General features: G+C 34.4%; 1 protein-coding gene and 1 long non-coding RNA gene across 6 annotated transcripts in view; one reads left to right on the forward strand and one right to left on the reverse strand.

The window, feature by feature from the left end:
• Positions 1-16,493, forward strand: part of LOC309632720 — a 293,593-nt gene that overhangs the window by 179,970 nt on the left and 97,130 nt on the right. The gene's annotated exons all lie outside the window — the stretch shown is intronic.
• The window catches only part of LOC309632716 (uncharacterized protein), a 338,702-nt gene that overhangs the window by 7,287 nt on the left and 314,922 nt on the right, over positions 1-16,493 (reverse strand). The window lies entirely within an intron of this gene.

Here is a 16,493-nt window from a genome sequence, read left to right on the forward strand (position 1 = left end):
GGTGGAACATACATTTATGATACCAATCAACAACCGTACTCTTTGATATTTTCCACAAGATACATGTGAAAGTATTTGTCCAGCTGAATATTTCTGTATATCTTCATTCACATCAGCACTATATCTAATAATACAAAGACAAAAAAACCTAAAAACAATCCAAATGTGCATTAAATAGTGAAAGGATAAAATTGTGGCATTACTCAGCAAGAAAAAAGAAACTATTCACAAAAGTACGACTAAATCTGAAAACATTATAATCAGTAAAAATAATCACACAAAAGACTACGTCCTGTATGACCATTCATATGAACTTTTAGAAAAAAATTTTTTTAGAGACAGGAAATTGGTAGTTGCCTGGGCTAGATCTGGAAGAGGAGATAGTCTGTAAGGGGCCATGAGAAAACTGTTTAGGACAATAGAACAGTTCTCTATCTTTTTCTTTGTGGTGAGAGTTAAGCAGTGGTATACAACTACCAAAATGCCTCAAACTACATACTGTACTGAAATGGGTGAATACAATGTAAACAACGTAAAAAGTACAAGATAGAATTAGGTTTTAATTTTACCTTTGCCAGTTTTTACTTTTGTGGCTTTAAGCAAGTTATCCAACTTTCCTTTTTCTGTGTAAAATGGAGAAAATGGTACCTACTTTGCATGGTGGTTGTTGTGATGAGTGTGATATATACAGAGTGCTTGGAACTGTGCAGGTCACATCGTTTATCATATAAGAGAAAATGAGAGTGTTTACTTTTATTAGTAGCATAAAGGCATCTTGAGTCAGAGGAGAAAACACTGAGTTGTTTTGCATGTCAAATTATTTGTTCATAAAATCCAAAGAATTTTCATATTAACGAATTAAATATGAAGATTGTTTAAATGCTTTTTAAAGTGTAATTACTTTAAAAAGCTTAAATTCTACTGGGAGTTTATTTAAAACCAAATGCATTTGATGTGTACCTACAAATGCACGGAGTAATTAAACCCCAAGTTTTTGTTTGTTTGTTTGTTTGTTTTACAAAAATAAAACTGTGCCCTACACCAAAGAAAGGTTGACAAGACATGAGGGCACAGAAATGGAGAGTTCGTTTAACATTGTTATTCATGGAAGCATCATTTTTAGACAGTGACATAACAGTTTTTTTTTTTCTTGGCTAGATGAGGATGGTAATGATTGTTAACTATTTGTTAGATTATTTTATATGGGAATTTATAACTCCATTTCCAGAGCAAAGTGCCTAAAGGTGTCACATGGAAAGAGTGTATCTTTGGCTAGGTGTATCTAAAGATAAACTATCAGTATGAAGATAGGATGATAGTGATAAAGTAAGTGAGGGAAGGGAAGAGAGAATGAAGAGATAAGGGATTATAAATGAAAATAAATCATAACATTATAAAGTGTCCTCAATTATTTGTTCTGTGATTGGTAGTACCTGTTTCAATGATTAAAAAATAAGTCATATAGCAGCCTTAGTAATATGTGTCTTGTCACAATTGATTATTTAAATGGGTCTTATTACTTGGTATGTGAGTCACATTCATAATATTGTCTGAGAGTTAAGGGGAAATCTCTAGAATATTTCTTAGGATTACCCCTCCTGATGGAAGTCTCCCTCTTTCTAGAGAGTAGGGCAAAAAGTTAACTTAATACTAACCTTATTATTCTAAATTCACCTCAGCTACACCTTGGATAGGAAATTTTGTTCAATGCTGTGCTCATTCATGGATGCTGTAGCAAACTGCTAAGTCCCGTGGGAAACTTTCTGCCCCAGGTACCTGCCTTCACTCTTCATTTCTTCTTTTTTATTCCACTTTCCCATTACTCTTTCTCTGGCTGCCCCAGTCACTCTGAGTTTTATTCTTAATTTTTAAATTAAATCTACTCTACTCTTTCTTTGAAACACCTTCACCTTTTTTCTTCTATGTCATACTGTAGAATGGAGAGAAAGCGTGGAGAGAAAGTATGGGTAAAGAGAATTTATTTTTCATAGACAATTTGTCCAAGTTGGTGTTTGGCTAAATAAAAGACTACCTCATTTCAGAAATATATTTTCTACTTCCTAGGAAATAGAATTGGCTTGGGTCAGTGTTTGTCTTGAATAGTATGTTTTTTTCCTCTTCATTTAGTCCCATAGTAATTTGGTGAAACTCAGTATTCAATAAATAAATGCCAATTAAAAAACAAAATGCTGTTTCTCCTAAAAGCAGTGGGAAATTATAAAACTCACTGCTGACGAGAGTGAAATGAGATTTGTTCACTCATCTGTGGCTGTTAGACATAAGACCTGTGGTATAGATCACATTATTAATCTCGATTTATGGATACAAAATGTATGATTGTATTCTTTTTCCAGTTTCCCCACCAATATTAAGTTTCTCTTTTTAATTTTTTCCAGCCTGATAAGTATGAATTGTAACTGGTTATTTTAATTTACATTCCCTTCGGTATCATATTGAAATATATTTTCTTTTTCATTTGAATTTACTCTTCTACAAATTGCTTATTCATATATTCTGTCAACTTTCTCCTGCTTTGTTTGTCTTTATTTATGAAGCAATAAGAGTTATTCATTACAGATATTACAGATTTCAACTTTTTTGTGGTCAATTTTATTACAAATATACATTTTTTTCTAGAACGTCATTTACTGTGACCTTCTTTATTATGTGATTTGTCTTCTGCCAAAACGTTGTCCCATAAAACACAAAGAGCTGTACCTTCTGCAATTTCTGGGGCTATTGCTGCTTGAGATATATTAAAAACTGGATCTGAGCTCCAATTAAGTACAGAGTGTAAAATCACCACATACATAAAGAGGTTCAGAGAAGGAGCAAGCAAAATGTTTATGGTAGGCTGACAACAAAATCTGCGTCCTGAAGGGCAAATATAATACCTTTTAAAAATAAGTTACTGAAGTTAATGAATATACACACAAACATATACATGTATATATGAAATATTATGAAACATATTTCATGTATATTGTATATATACACACGTATACATATGCACACGTGCGTATAACACTTAAGGATCGTCATATATGGTACAAACTTGAATTTCCGGAATAAAAAATACTCTCTAATTTCCAAATGTAGTACTTTAAAGTTTGAGTAGAAATATCTTTGCATAACAAGCAAAAAAATACCAAACAATAGGAAACCTGTTAATATGTCCAGGAAGCTTACACCTATAAATGAAAAGACAAATCTTACTAACTTAAATATTCATGTGGGGAAAGAGAAAGGGAATAAAAATGTTTTCTCATCTGTGTGGGTTTTTCCTTTTCATCAAGTAGTAATTTGGTGAAATGCAGTATTCGATAAATAACTCCCATTTTAAAAACAAAATGCTATTTCTCATCAAAACACTGGGAAACTGTTGGATTCTATGTGAAATGAGATAAGCTCACTCGTAGGTGGCTGTTAGGTACAGATGTTTAGAGGAGAGAAGGAAATCCTATATGTGTAAGGTCTCTACACTGGTGTGTCTAGAATTTTGTAGCAAATTAATAAGGTATTACTTAGTCAAAGGAATACAATGAAATTTAAATCAAAAGCACCAGGAAAAGCCAGATGAATTCACACTCAAATTCCACCTCACTGAAAATAGATGATTCCAGAAATGATAAACTAATCTAGATCATATAAACATTTTTTTCCAAATGGGTGGCCACTTACATTCTCTCCAGATGTGTATATAATTAAGACTTTTTCTTCAACATTGACAACACTTGGTGTGAGAAATTTTTGCTTTGTGCCAAATGGGAAAGTTTGAAATACATCAGTATAGTTAGAATTTGAAATTTCTGATTAATAATGGTAAGCCACATTATCATATGGCTATTGACACATTGGATTCCTTTTCTTGGTGGAGAGAGTGTTTGTTTCAAGTATTTTGTTTATTTTAAAATCGGTCTTGACTTGTCTTTTCTCTTTTGAAATACAATTTATTCATATGTTTATTGTTTGTCTTTTTATTTCATGATGTATACAAAGTTTTGTAATGTTTATTTATTTAAATTTATCAGTACAGCTCTTTATGATTAGTGTTTTTTACGTCTCATTTAAGCAAATTTGTACCCTGAAGTTACAAATATGTTGTTCTTCTATATTTTCTTTAAACATTATTTCATTTTGTATTTCACATTTCATTTTTAATACATCTAGAATTGATTTTGTGTTTAATATGAAACAGTGGTCCAAAATCAGTTTCCTTCCTTTCTGCCTAATTCTTTCATTTTTCTTTCTTCCTTTTCTATCCAGATACCCAAACCTCCTCATTTATTGACTTATGAAGCTTTCCTCCACTCATATACAATGCTGTATCTTAAATCATGAGGCCATAGGTACATGTGCATCAGTCAAAGTCCAATCAGTAGACCGATATCACACAGTAATTTGAACAGAGAAAGTTTAATATAAAGAATTCACAACAGGAGATTGAAATAATGGGGATTGGCAAGTAATATATAAAGAGAACTTTAAAGAATATGGAAATTGCCTATATAAGGAGAAACTACTACCTGTAGGGCTGAGATGGAGCACCCAAGGAAGAGCCCCTGAGAAGAGCTCCCGCACAAGGCTGTGATCCAGACTGAATTAGAGGGGGCATGACTGTGGTAGAGAGGGTCACTGAAGTGCCATGCTGGCACAACTTTGGAAATCTTCCCTCTAGACTGCACATACCTGTGGTCATACATTCTGATCTGTGGTGGCAGAGTATATCCATGCTTATTACAAGTATCATGTCATCTGGCAACACCAAACAGTTTACATAATGTAACTTTGTCGTTTCTGCAACTCACAATGATGAGCTCAACACAGAGAGGTATCTATGATGTGCTCCCAAACCAACCTAAAATAATAATTTATTTAGGTCTATGAAGTTTTAAATCATGCCAATGAATTTGTATCTAAAAACATATAAGTCTAAAGCAAATAGAGATGAGTGACATGATGGGAAAGAGCTGGTTCACAGGGGCAGCAGGATAAAATGCAGAGCAACAAGTAGATGCTGAATATTAATTAATTTTCTCTTTTGTTACACCTATTCTCTATGTCCTGTAACATACTCCTAGTCTGGGAAGCACTTTATACATAATAGCACCCTAACGTGTATTATAGAACTACATTCATGTACCCCTAAAATGATGGTGTCTGGGGACAAGGGGTTAGTGGTGGATATGTGAGAAGTTGTCAGGTACCAGGTGTATTTTGAAATAGTGGGGACAGGAGTTGCTAGAGAAATTGATTATGCGATGTGAAAGCAAGAGGAAGCCAGTGTGATTCCAAGATTTTGGTCTGAGCAACTGGAAGAATATAGTTGCTGTTATGGAGAATAGAATTAACTGAGATGGTGAAGAAGGAACAGTGGGCATGGCGTAGGTGCAGAAAACACAAAGTTCAGTTTTGCAGATATTAAGTTTGATATGCTCATTAAACACTGTGATAGAGGCAATTGGCTATATGATACTGGAAACCAGAGGAAGGATATCAGCTGGAGAAATAAATTCGGGAGCCCTCAGTGGATGGATGTAAAAATATGCAGTACCTGCTTTGCAGATAAATGTTTAGAACATTGTCTGAATTATTTTAGTGTTTGAGCTCATGTATTAAATAATTTCTATAAGGTTCTAGAATTTTTGTGAAATGATAGAACAAGGTTAGCTTCTGTTATGGAGAGCATTTTAGGAGCACCTATGGACAATGATAAGGCTAGACTTAAAAAGATTGTGGATAAAGCATTAAATATTCCTTGTGATATGACTGCAGCTGAAAAGAAATAAATGCTGTGCTGAAAGGTTATATAGATAATTTTACCATAGCTTTAACAATGGTGGACTAAAATGGAATGCTCAGTATAACATGGAAAAGATATTTTGCTTATGTATAATAATGGCATTGTTCTTAGAATGCTTTGACTATTAAAATTTTGTGATTAGGGGCAATCCAAAATTTTAGAAATTGATGAAGATAGTGTTACTTTCATTGAATTTAAAATTTTAATTGTGGTGTTCAATTAAATTGAATTAGCATAATTCATTTGGAAGCACTAGGCAATGGACAGAAAAATTGATATTTATCAACTTAAAATACTAAAAGTAGATGATTAGCTGGATAAACTGTTAAAGCATTTTTTATTGAAGTATAGTTACTTTACAATATTGTATTTCAAGTATACAGCAAAATGATTCAGTTATACATATACACATAGATAGATAGATAGAATGATAGATAGTTTTCAGATTCTTTTCCATTATAGGTTATTACAAGATACTGAGTATAGTTAGTTCCCTGTGCTATACAGTAGACCCTTGTTTTTTACCTGTTTTATATATAGTAGTATATATATGTTAATCCCAAATTTCTAATTTATCACCCCTGCCTCGCTATCCCCTTTGGTAACCATAAGTTTGTTTTCTATGTCCGGGAGTCTGTTTTGCAAATAAGTTCATTTGTATCATTTTTTTAGATTCCACATATAAGTGACACCATATGATATTTGTCTTTCTCTGTCTGATTTACTTCACTTAATATGATAATCTCTAGGTCCATCCATGTTGCTGCAAAGGGCATTATTTCATTATTTTTTATGGCTGAGTAATATCCCATTGTATACGTATACCACATCATCTTTATCCATTCATCGGTCAGTGGACATTTAGGTTGCTTCCATGCCTTGGCTATTGTAACTAGTGCTGCCATGAACTTTAGGGTGCATGTATCTTTTCTAATTAGAGTTCTCTCCAGATATCTGCCCAAGAATGGGATTGCAGGATCATGCGGTAACTCTATTTTTAGTTTTGTAAGGAACCTTCATACTGTTTTCCATAGTGGATGCACCAATTTACATTCCCACCAACATGTAGGAGGCTTCCCTTTTCTCCACACCCTCTCCAGCATTTATTACTTGTGGACTTTTCAATGGTGGCCATTCTGACTGGTGTGAGGTGATAAAGCATTTTTAAAAATGTATTTTCTAATATATCATACATAGAAAACTTTGATAAGAATTCGATAATATGTGCCTATGAAATACTCTAAGAGGAAATTATAAACAAGAATGTCACTGAGCACAGCTGAAGGAAGTGGAGCAGACTGATCTCTGATAATATATCATCTCCTATGTGGTTGGGAATCTAAGGGATTCTACATATCCTTTCTTTGTCTAAATAGTTTATAAAAGAGGTTGTTACAACTTCTATTGGTCTCCTATTTTCCAGAGCTCATTTTTGAAGATGTGTTTGAAAATCCACTTGTCATTTTCTATCATCAAGTAAGAAGCTACTTGTTTTGCCTGCCAAATGGTGTTTTTCCCCCTGCAGGTAACATTAGAAAAGAATAGAGCTGAGGTTTCATGTACTAATTGGGTTTGTGGAACTTGGAAAGAATTAACCCATTTTTTGTAATAATTTTAAAGCACAATGAACATGGTTATACATGATCAAACAGGAGCTTCTCTTTGCCACTGGTGTCTAGATTTGTTATCTTTCTATTTGAAATTCAAATCCTTATGAGCACATATTTATTTACTTCTAAACATAGAGCAGTATGCTAAGTGTTCAGAAAAATAAATAAGTTGACTAAATGTCTCCTAATCTCAAAGGGTTTGTGGTTTTTATGAACCAATAGGAAGTAAATAAGAGAAGATGACTCTTGACAATAAGAAGATAACTGAGTATACGAGAGTGATTAGGCAATTAAAAAAGAAGTTGTTACTAAAATTCAAAAAAGATTTGTGTAACATTTGAAATTGCTCACGTAGAATGGATAACGACTTAATAGATAGGGTAAAAAGCACTAAGAATATTCCACTTGGGGGAAAAGCGTACATGAAAGGACATGCATTAAGTTGAATGTGGAGCAACCAATAAGCCAATTTGTCTGAAATATAGTGTCATATTGGAGTATGGTAGTTAACAAGGGTAAATGTAGGACTTAGATTGTGATAGACCTTGATTGCCGGTTTGTTTGAATCTTATTTTATATGTGTTGAGGAACCACTGAAGGTTTTTGGATCAAGAATGTAATGCCCATGGAGCAGAGTTTTAGGAAGTTTAACCTAGTTCAAATTTATATTTAGTGGGGTAACAGTTACAAATGAAGGACTTAGGCAGCAAGCCTAGTGGGGAAATCAACACTCAAGATGAATAGTAATGAAATTCCATAGGGAGAGACAAAACCAAAAGACAAAATGAAAGCAGACTTAATATTAAGTTAGTGCTTGAATTTGGAAGTATATCAAAGATGAATCTTAGACTATGATCTGGGCTGTAATATCAATCAAACCGCAAGAAATAGGTACTCGTAAATTTTACAACATAACTTTGGTAATGGAAGCTTATTCTAGGCATACATGGGACTGGGGGGTAGCAAATAGTGCTCTTCCTTGTAATGTTGTCTATCTGGGTCTATGTGCTGCTTGTAAACTTCATGACAAACCAAAACAATCATACCTCATCTTCTGGACTATAACTTAAAATGTCCTTGGTTTAACTGGGTTTAGATGAAGCTAATGAAGGCTAATTCTCAGGGTCTCTCACTTAACCTCCCTTTAATGAACCCTTCATTCCCTTTAGAATTTAGAAGTTCATGTCTATTTTTTACTTATAAAGATCCCCACAGAGTGTATCAGTTTCAGACTCCATAAAAGCTGGATATATGAATGCAGCACAAGCAATAGGAATGTATGCAGAAAATAAGAGCTTTATTTCATTTAAAATATCTGGGGACATGGAAGGTACTTGCACAATTAAGAACTCCTTCTGCATCCTATACAGTTCAGACAATCGAGAGAATGATTTAAGTGGGGAAGGTTCAGTGAGTGGGTGAGCTGGTGCATTAGTTTTTATTGTTTTTGACATGTAGAATATAAGCAGATAGTCTATGTACAGCAGAGGGGAACACTGCACAGAAACACGATAAAGGCCAGAGCACCTCATTTCTTCACTGCTGACCTTGTCTTAAATTCAGAACTGTCTAATATATAAGTGATTATTCACTTAAGCATATTCTGATTTGAAAGAGGTGTCCTGGTAAAGGCACTGCATGGTCTGAAATGGAATCTCAGAAAATTTTTCATTTACATTTGACCTAACTTTTTTCATTCAAATTTTTCATCTGAATTTTGAAACCTTAATTCTGGAATCTCTGGAGATTTGATTATTTTAGAAGAGTATGTGGAGAATACTGGTTAAAGGGATATCTCTGATATTTCTAACACTGAGTCTCAGGAGGGAGTATTATTCTCTTCCGTTAAAAAAAAGAATCCTTCCCTCTGTGCTCATGAGCCCATACCCTTCCTTTTCCACAAAGATGTTATCAATATTTGTGCTCTCTCCTATGTATTCAACTTTTTCCTCTCTGGTGACTACTTAATAAAGCATTTAAGGGTCCCAGCATCTTCCTTGTGTATCAAAATTTAGCTTTGTTCTCTGTTTGTTCCATTGGCTACATCCTTATTTTTCATCCCTCCTACTCCGCTAAATCCTTCCAAATTTTCACGTCAGGAAAATATAAAAGAACAAGTCAGTAGTTGCCACCTAAGTTCCTGCATCTCCTGCTCTCTACTCCCATCAACTACTTTTGGACTTAAGTCACTACCACTCCAGTGGGACCACACCGACCAGTGTTAATTGATGACCTTACTAACTCCAGTGGATTCTTTTTAAGGATCATTTTCTTTTCACATCTGCACCATTTGACAATATTAGCCATGGGATTCTTTCTTAAATACTACTTATTCCTTTGGTTTTTATAGATTGATTACACCTTGTTCCCTTTCTATTTTTCCAACACTTTCTTTACAGAATTTGTGTAGGTCATTCACCCCCTGCCTACTCTTAGAAGTTGTGATCTTCAGAATTTCTTTTCGTTAATTTTTCCTCATTCTCCACATATATATTCAAATTGGGTGATCACATGCAACACCATGGCATTTTGCTATAAAAATCTATAAGGCTGTTCTTGCCACCGTTTCCTCTGTATTGACCTCACATGAGATTGGCCTTACCTACCCTTCATCCCACAGATAGTTGATCACTGAGTCTCATTGTTTTTGTTTCCAAAATACTTTACCTGTGGTTTTCCTCTCCTTTCCTACACCATACCCTCATTTCCTCTGCTGTTAAATAGCTTTCTGTAAGATATCCTTGCCTTTAGTCATTTATCCTTTTATTTTTTTATTATTTTTTTTTAGATTTATTTATTTATTTTTGGTTGCATTGGGTCTTCGTTGCTCATTGCGGTGGCATCTCTTGTTGCGGAGCACGGGCTCTAGGTGCGCAGGCTCAGTAGCTGTGGCTCACAGGTTCTAGAGCGCAGGCTCAGTGGTTGTGGCAGGTGGGCTTAGTTGCTCCGTGGCATGTGGGATCTTCCCGGACCAGAGCTAGAACCCGTGTCCCCTGCATTGGCAGGCGGATTCTTAACCTCTGCGCCACCAGGGAAGTCCCATTTATCCTTTTAATCTGCCATCTATGTTGTAGCAATCTTTGAAAAACATCATATAGCCACCTTACCCCAGTGCTTAAAAAGCTTTTAAATGTGTCCTCATCAGTTCAGAACATACTTCAGTGCATTCCAGAATTTAATAGCCTTCACAATTTGGTCCTAACATAGAATTCTAGACTACATTTATGTGTTTGTGTACACATAAATATAATACCCTCAACACACAAGACAATTAATGCAATTTTGTTGGTGTTAAGAACCCTGTTAGGATAGATTCACAACCATAGACGTTTATAGTCATAGAACATTAGGCCAAATATAATTGAGACAAAAAGAGTTAGGCTCAGAGATGTAACTTGAGTTGTATAGTGCATGCAATTTGTTGTGGACACAATAGGAAACCAAAACCTTAGTCTAATTCATTTGGAGCTAATTCATGAGTCTCTTACTTGGCAGTACAAATATATCCTCCAAGTCTGTGGAACTATGGCATTGTACAGGTAAAAATATTCTAGGCAACAGAAACACAAACTGATTATATTGATCCACTTGTTGCTGCTTGGTGACCGTCAACTCTTTGTTTTGTACATCTGGCTTCCATCTAGATCCCATCTGGGAGTATCTAATATCTGTAGTTAAAAATCTTCATGGAAGCAGATTAATTTTCTTTTCTTGTCTTTGACTTTTAATGGAAAATGAGGTGCTTATATGATTACAATTTCATACTGAGGAACTGGACATTGACCGATATTCTATTTTAAGTAAGGACTAATAAGTAATACCATGATTCATGATAATCATAAAATGTTTTAGTGTTAAAGCAGAATTAGAATGAGGAAAAAAAGAACTATTGGTTCTTTATTCCCACCATTGTCTTCCAGCAAAGGATGTTATTTCTTCAAGGTGGAATCAACATAAATGTTCACATGTTTTCAAAATGTATTTATTTCTGTTCCCTTGTTTATTAACTGTGTATTGTTTGGTTGTGTTAACATGGAAAGCCAAAACTTGAGTTAAGTCTTCTGGACATAATAAACATTAGATGCATGGCTTCATCACGCTTTAGTTGTAAAGATAGGAGGAAGCATAGCTTCAAGGTTTTCTTATAACTTTGTGAATGCTTCCTTACTTGAATCAGGTTTGGAAGGGCCATCTCCTTATTCGCTTGGCATGGTGAATGGCATATGGCCAAGACAATTTCCTAGTCTTATGCGAAACAATGTAATCCCGTCTTTAAAGTTACTCATGGTTAATAGGTTGAGGGGGAGGTATGTCCTGTCACCGGAGATAAACTACTCATTTAAAGGAATTTTAAAAAATAGTTCTAGTGAACCACTTTGTATCTTTCCAAGCATTTCACAAAAATAACTTTTTCCCTCCTAGTTGCTTATTGTGGAATTGATAGGTAACAGAATCACTGTGCTTTGGATACTGGAATGTACCATGATATTTGCTTAACAAAGCTTTTGGTGTTAAGGGGTTAATACTTTTGAATCAGTTAATAACTGATGGGCATAGGCCTCAAAGTGCTATTTTCTTTGCATGGATTATGCATTTTGGAACTCATTGCTCTTCAATTTAGCTTTCTAAATTAACTCATATCATAGCCATTATTGAGGGAGTTGACCACCTGCCACCTCCATATGTTGGCTTAATTATAAATATTTCCATTTGAAAGTCACTGAACTTTACCCAATCCTCTACTCTATCTAAGTTCAAACCAGAAGGACCAAAATTTCATGAAACATTTTTGAACAAATAATATCTTATTATGAGTGTCTTCATATCAGAAAAAAAAAAAAAGGATGATGACCTGTGAAAAAGGTAATGTCAGAAACATAACAGATGGCTCATAGTAAGATATTTGTTAACCTAGTCACACAAAGCTTCAAAAGTCTTTGACAATTCATTACAATAGCTCTTATATAGAATGTCTTTTTTCTTTGCTTGGCTTTGGGATAATTATTTTTCTCCTTCCTTGCCCCTTCTTTCCCTCCCTCCCTCCCTTCCTTCTAAACATCATTAAATAAAAGTTAGCTTTAGACAATATTTCTAAGCAAAATTTGTTGTTAACACTTGGCTTTTGGGTATCCTGTCAGCAGCTATCATTTTCCTTCTGGTTTGTTTTCCAGAAAGCATTTATTAAGCTGTTTTTATGTTCCAGATACTTTATAGTTGCTGAGGATACAAACAATATTAAATCATGTTTTTTTCATTCAGTGACCTCTCAGGGTAGGGATGGGACAGACACGTCAACATATGTGTCCAATAGGGATACAAATAAGGTATATGGTTATCACTAACACGAAACAATTACCTGCCTGGAAATATCAGAAAATTTGGCATTAAAAAGGTATGGGCAACAACTTGAAAAATGCTTAGGAATTAACTAGGAAGAGCCATCCTGGTGGAGATGGGAGTGCAGGAAGAAATGTGAATTTTCTAATGCTGACACTTATTCCCTGGGTAACTCACCTCTGCCTCATTTTGTAGGAAATCTTTGTTGTCTATTTCAACCTAAATTTTAGCTGAGAAGCCTTTCTTAATCTGTCTCAAGTGCTTTTGTTTTTTACAATGTCTTTCTTGGAAAATTAAAAGTCTTATAAAAGAAAAATAGTTTCAAGGGTTATAGAAAACATTAAAAAAAAAACTTCTTAAAAGCCTAAGCATTTAACTTATGCTATTTAATTTAAACTTTTCTATAGTATTATCAGGGATATATGAGTAAGCTGAGAGGTATATCAAGTAAATCATACAGGAAGTAGATTACGGCAGAGTTTGAAATTAAATCTCTATACTCTGTTTTCCTAAAATGGAAAAAGATCATAGAGCGCCACCTTTGGCCCTTTGATTTTCTTGTTCTTTCTTCTAAAATTCTTTTTAAAATTCATCTGAACCTCCTAATTCCCATTTTTGTGTCTTCTATTCTCCCACAATTGTCACACAAATTGCTCTCGGTATTTCAAACCTCAGATCAAATGCATTTTCTCTATGAAATATTTTCTGATTACTCATTACAAAATATTATTTCCTTTTTCTGAGTTTCTAAATGATTTGACTCTTTTTGCCTGGGAACAATGATCTGGGCCCTGATTAAATAAGTACTTCTGTGAATTCTAATCCCACAAATAGAAAATTTTAGAAAACAACTAAATTTCTACCTAACTTCCATCAGTGTCTTCTGTGCATGACAGCCATTCCCTCTTTCATGGAACTAGAGAAGTCCCAACATATAAAGATTGACTTGTATCACCATGAAGCTGGATGGACCTGCCTCCTTTAAGACAAACCTGCTTAAAGATACCGCTTTCCAACAAGTCTCCATTGAGATTATCCAGTTCTCTTAGGAACGACCTTGGTTGCCATTTCTACTACTAAAGTAGTCTCCTCTGCTTCCTCTTATTCCATCTTGAAAATAAGATCTCTGACCGACTCTGAACTTTAGCAACAATGCCCTACTCGTGCTAATAAGTATATCCTGCTGTAGCTGAACTTCTACTTGACTGAATATGTCTCTGTATTCCAACTCCATCTGGAGTTGAGATTTGCAAAATTTCCATTGCTGATCTCATCTAAATTCCTTCTTGACTAACCCATCCTTGGCTACTTGCCTTGTGTCAGTGTCATCTTGGTTAAGTGTTATATCAACCACAGTTCAGAGGCAGGAAATAGAAACCTCTTGATCTTAAGCAGAAATGGATGTGGGAGTCTGCCACTGAAATTACTGTCATAGCTGTAATCTAGGATCTGCCACTACACTTACACACCCTTGCTATATGGACTAGACACTGGTCCCAATATCAAAATTTTTATGGTGGCGTGTTGGTTTGTAATTCTCAAAGGAATGCAGCATTGTTTTTGCTTTATTATTTTGCTAGGGAAAGAAAATTTCAGAGACTTCTACTTGGACCTTTCTACCAAATAACCCATGGACCAGGGAGCCATTGATAGTGATATTTTAGTTGTTAAAATATGTATTTTGTGTGTAAATGAAGAAAAAGTTTGTGGATCCATTGAAACAACTGTGAGGTTTTGTTGCTTATTAGCCTTGCAATAAACCACATCTGAGACACAAGACATATTATGGGAAATCACATGTAAATTACATCGTTTTAGACCCACTGAAAGCTGAAGACACCTTTTACTTTTATGTTTTGTTTGTTGTTCAGTAACTTAAAAACTGAGATATAATTGACATATAACATTATATTATTTTCAGGTATATAACATAACAAAACGATAACCACAATAAGTCTAGTTAACATTCATCACCACACATAGTTACAATTTTTTTTTTCCTCACAAGAATTTTTAGGATGTACTCTCTTAGCAACTTTCAAATACATAATACAGTATTATTAACTATAGTCACCATGTTATACATCACATTGCAGGACTTTTTTATTTTGTAACTGGAAGTTTGTACCTCTTGACCCCCTTAACCCATTTCACTCATCCCCAACCCCCTGCCTCTGGCAACCATCAATCTTTACTTTGTTTCTATAAGTTCATTTTGTTGTTGTTTTTTGGTTTTATAAGATTCCACATATAAGTGAGATTGTATGGTCTTTGCGTTTCCCTGTGTGACTTACTTTACTTAGCAATGTATCCTCAAGGTCCATCCATATTGTGGCAAATGACAGAATTTCTTCCTTTTCCTAGTGGAGCAATATATATATATATCTATATAATCTCTTTCTCTCTCTCTCTCTCTCTCTCTCTCTCTCTCTCTCTCTCTCTCTCTCACAACTTCTTTATTCATTCATCTGTCAATGGATACTTAAGTTGCTTCCATGTCTTGGCTATTGTAAATGATGTTTGCTCTGAACAAAGTGGTGAAATTATCTCTCTGACATAGTGTTTTGTTGTTTCTATTCTTTCAGATACAATCCCAGAAGTGTAATTGTTGGATCATATGGTAGTTCTATTTAAAAATTTTTGAGGAACCTCTGTAATTGGCTGTACCAAGCTCAATCCCCGCAACAGCACACAAAGATTCCCTTTTTCTCTACAGTCTCACCAGTATTTGTTAACTCTTCTTTTTGGTAAGAGGCATTCTAACAAGTGTAGTATCTCTGTGATTTTGATTTCCATTTCCCTGATGAGTTATGATGTACCTGTTGGCCATTTGTAGATCTTCTTTGGAAAAAATGTCTACTCAGGTCCTTCTCCCATTTTTTAATTGGATCATTTGTTTCTATTACTATTGAGTTGTATGCATACTTTATATATTTTGGATGTTAATCCCTTGTCAGATATATGGTTTGCAAATATTTTTTCCATTCCATAAGTTGTCTTTTCATTTTGCTGATTGTTTATTTTGTTATATAGAAGCTTTTTAGTTCAATGTACTTCCACTTGTTTTTTTTTTATTTTACTACTTGTGCATTAGGTGTCATATCCAAAGAAACCATGGTCAAGACTTATGTCAAAGAGCATTTTTCCTATGTTTTCCTCTAGGAGTTTTATGGTTTCCAGTCTTACATTTAACTCTGATCCATTTTGAGTTAATTTTTATGAGTAGTGTAAGATAGCAGTCTACTTTCATTCTTTTGCATGTGAATATCCAGTTTTCCCAGCACCACTTATTGAAGACACTCTTTTATCTTTATTGAGTATTCTTGGTTCCCTTGTCAAATACTTCTTGACTGTATATGCATGAGTTTATTTCTAGGCTCTCAATTCTGTTCCACCGGTCTATGTGTCTGTTTTTATTCCTGTACTATAATGTAGTTTTATAATATATTTTGAAATCAGGATGTGTGATGCCTCCCACTTTGTTTTCCTTTCTTGTTTTGGCTGTTTGAGATCTTTTGTGGCTGAATATAAGTTTTAGGATTTTTTTCTACTTCTATAAAAAATGCCATTGGAATTTTGTTAGGGATTACATTGAATATATAGATGATTTTGAGTAGTATGGATATTTTGACAATATTAATTCTTTCCATGAGTATGAGATAGTTTTCCATTTATTTGTATAGTCTTCTATTTATTTTATCAATGTCAATGTCTTGTAGTTTTTAGTGTAGAGATCTTTTACC

This window comes from Balaenoptera borealis, assembly GCF_965194805.1.
Source record: "Balaenoptera borealis genome assembly, chromosome: 7".
Taxonomy (NCBI): domain Eukaryota; kingdom Metazoa; phylum Chordata; class Mammalia; order Artiodactyla; family Balaenopteridae; genus Balaenoptera; species Balaenoptera borealis.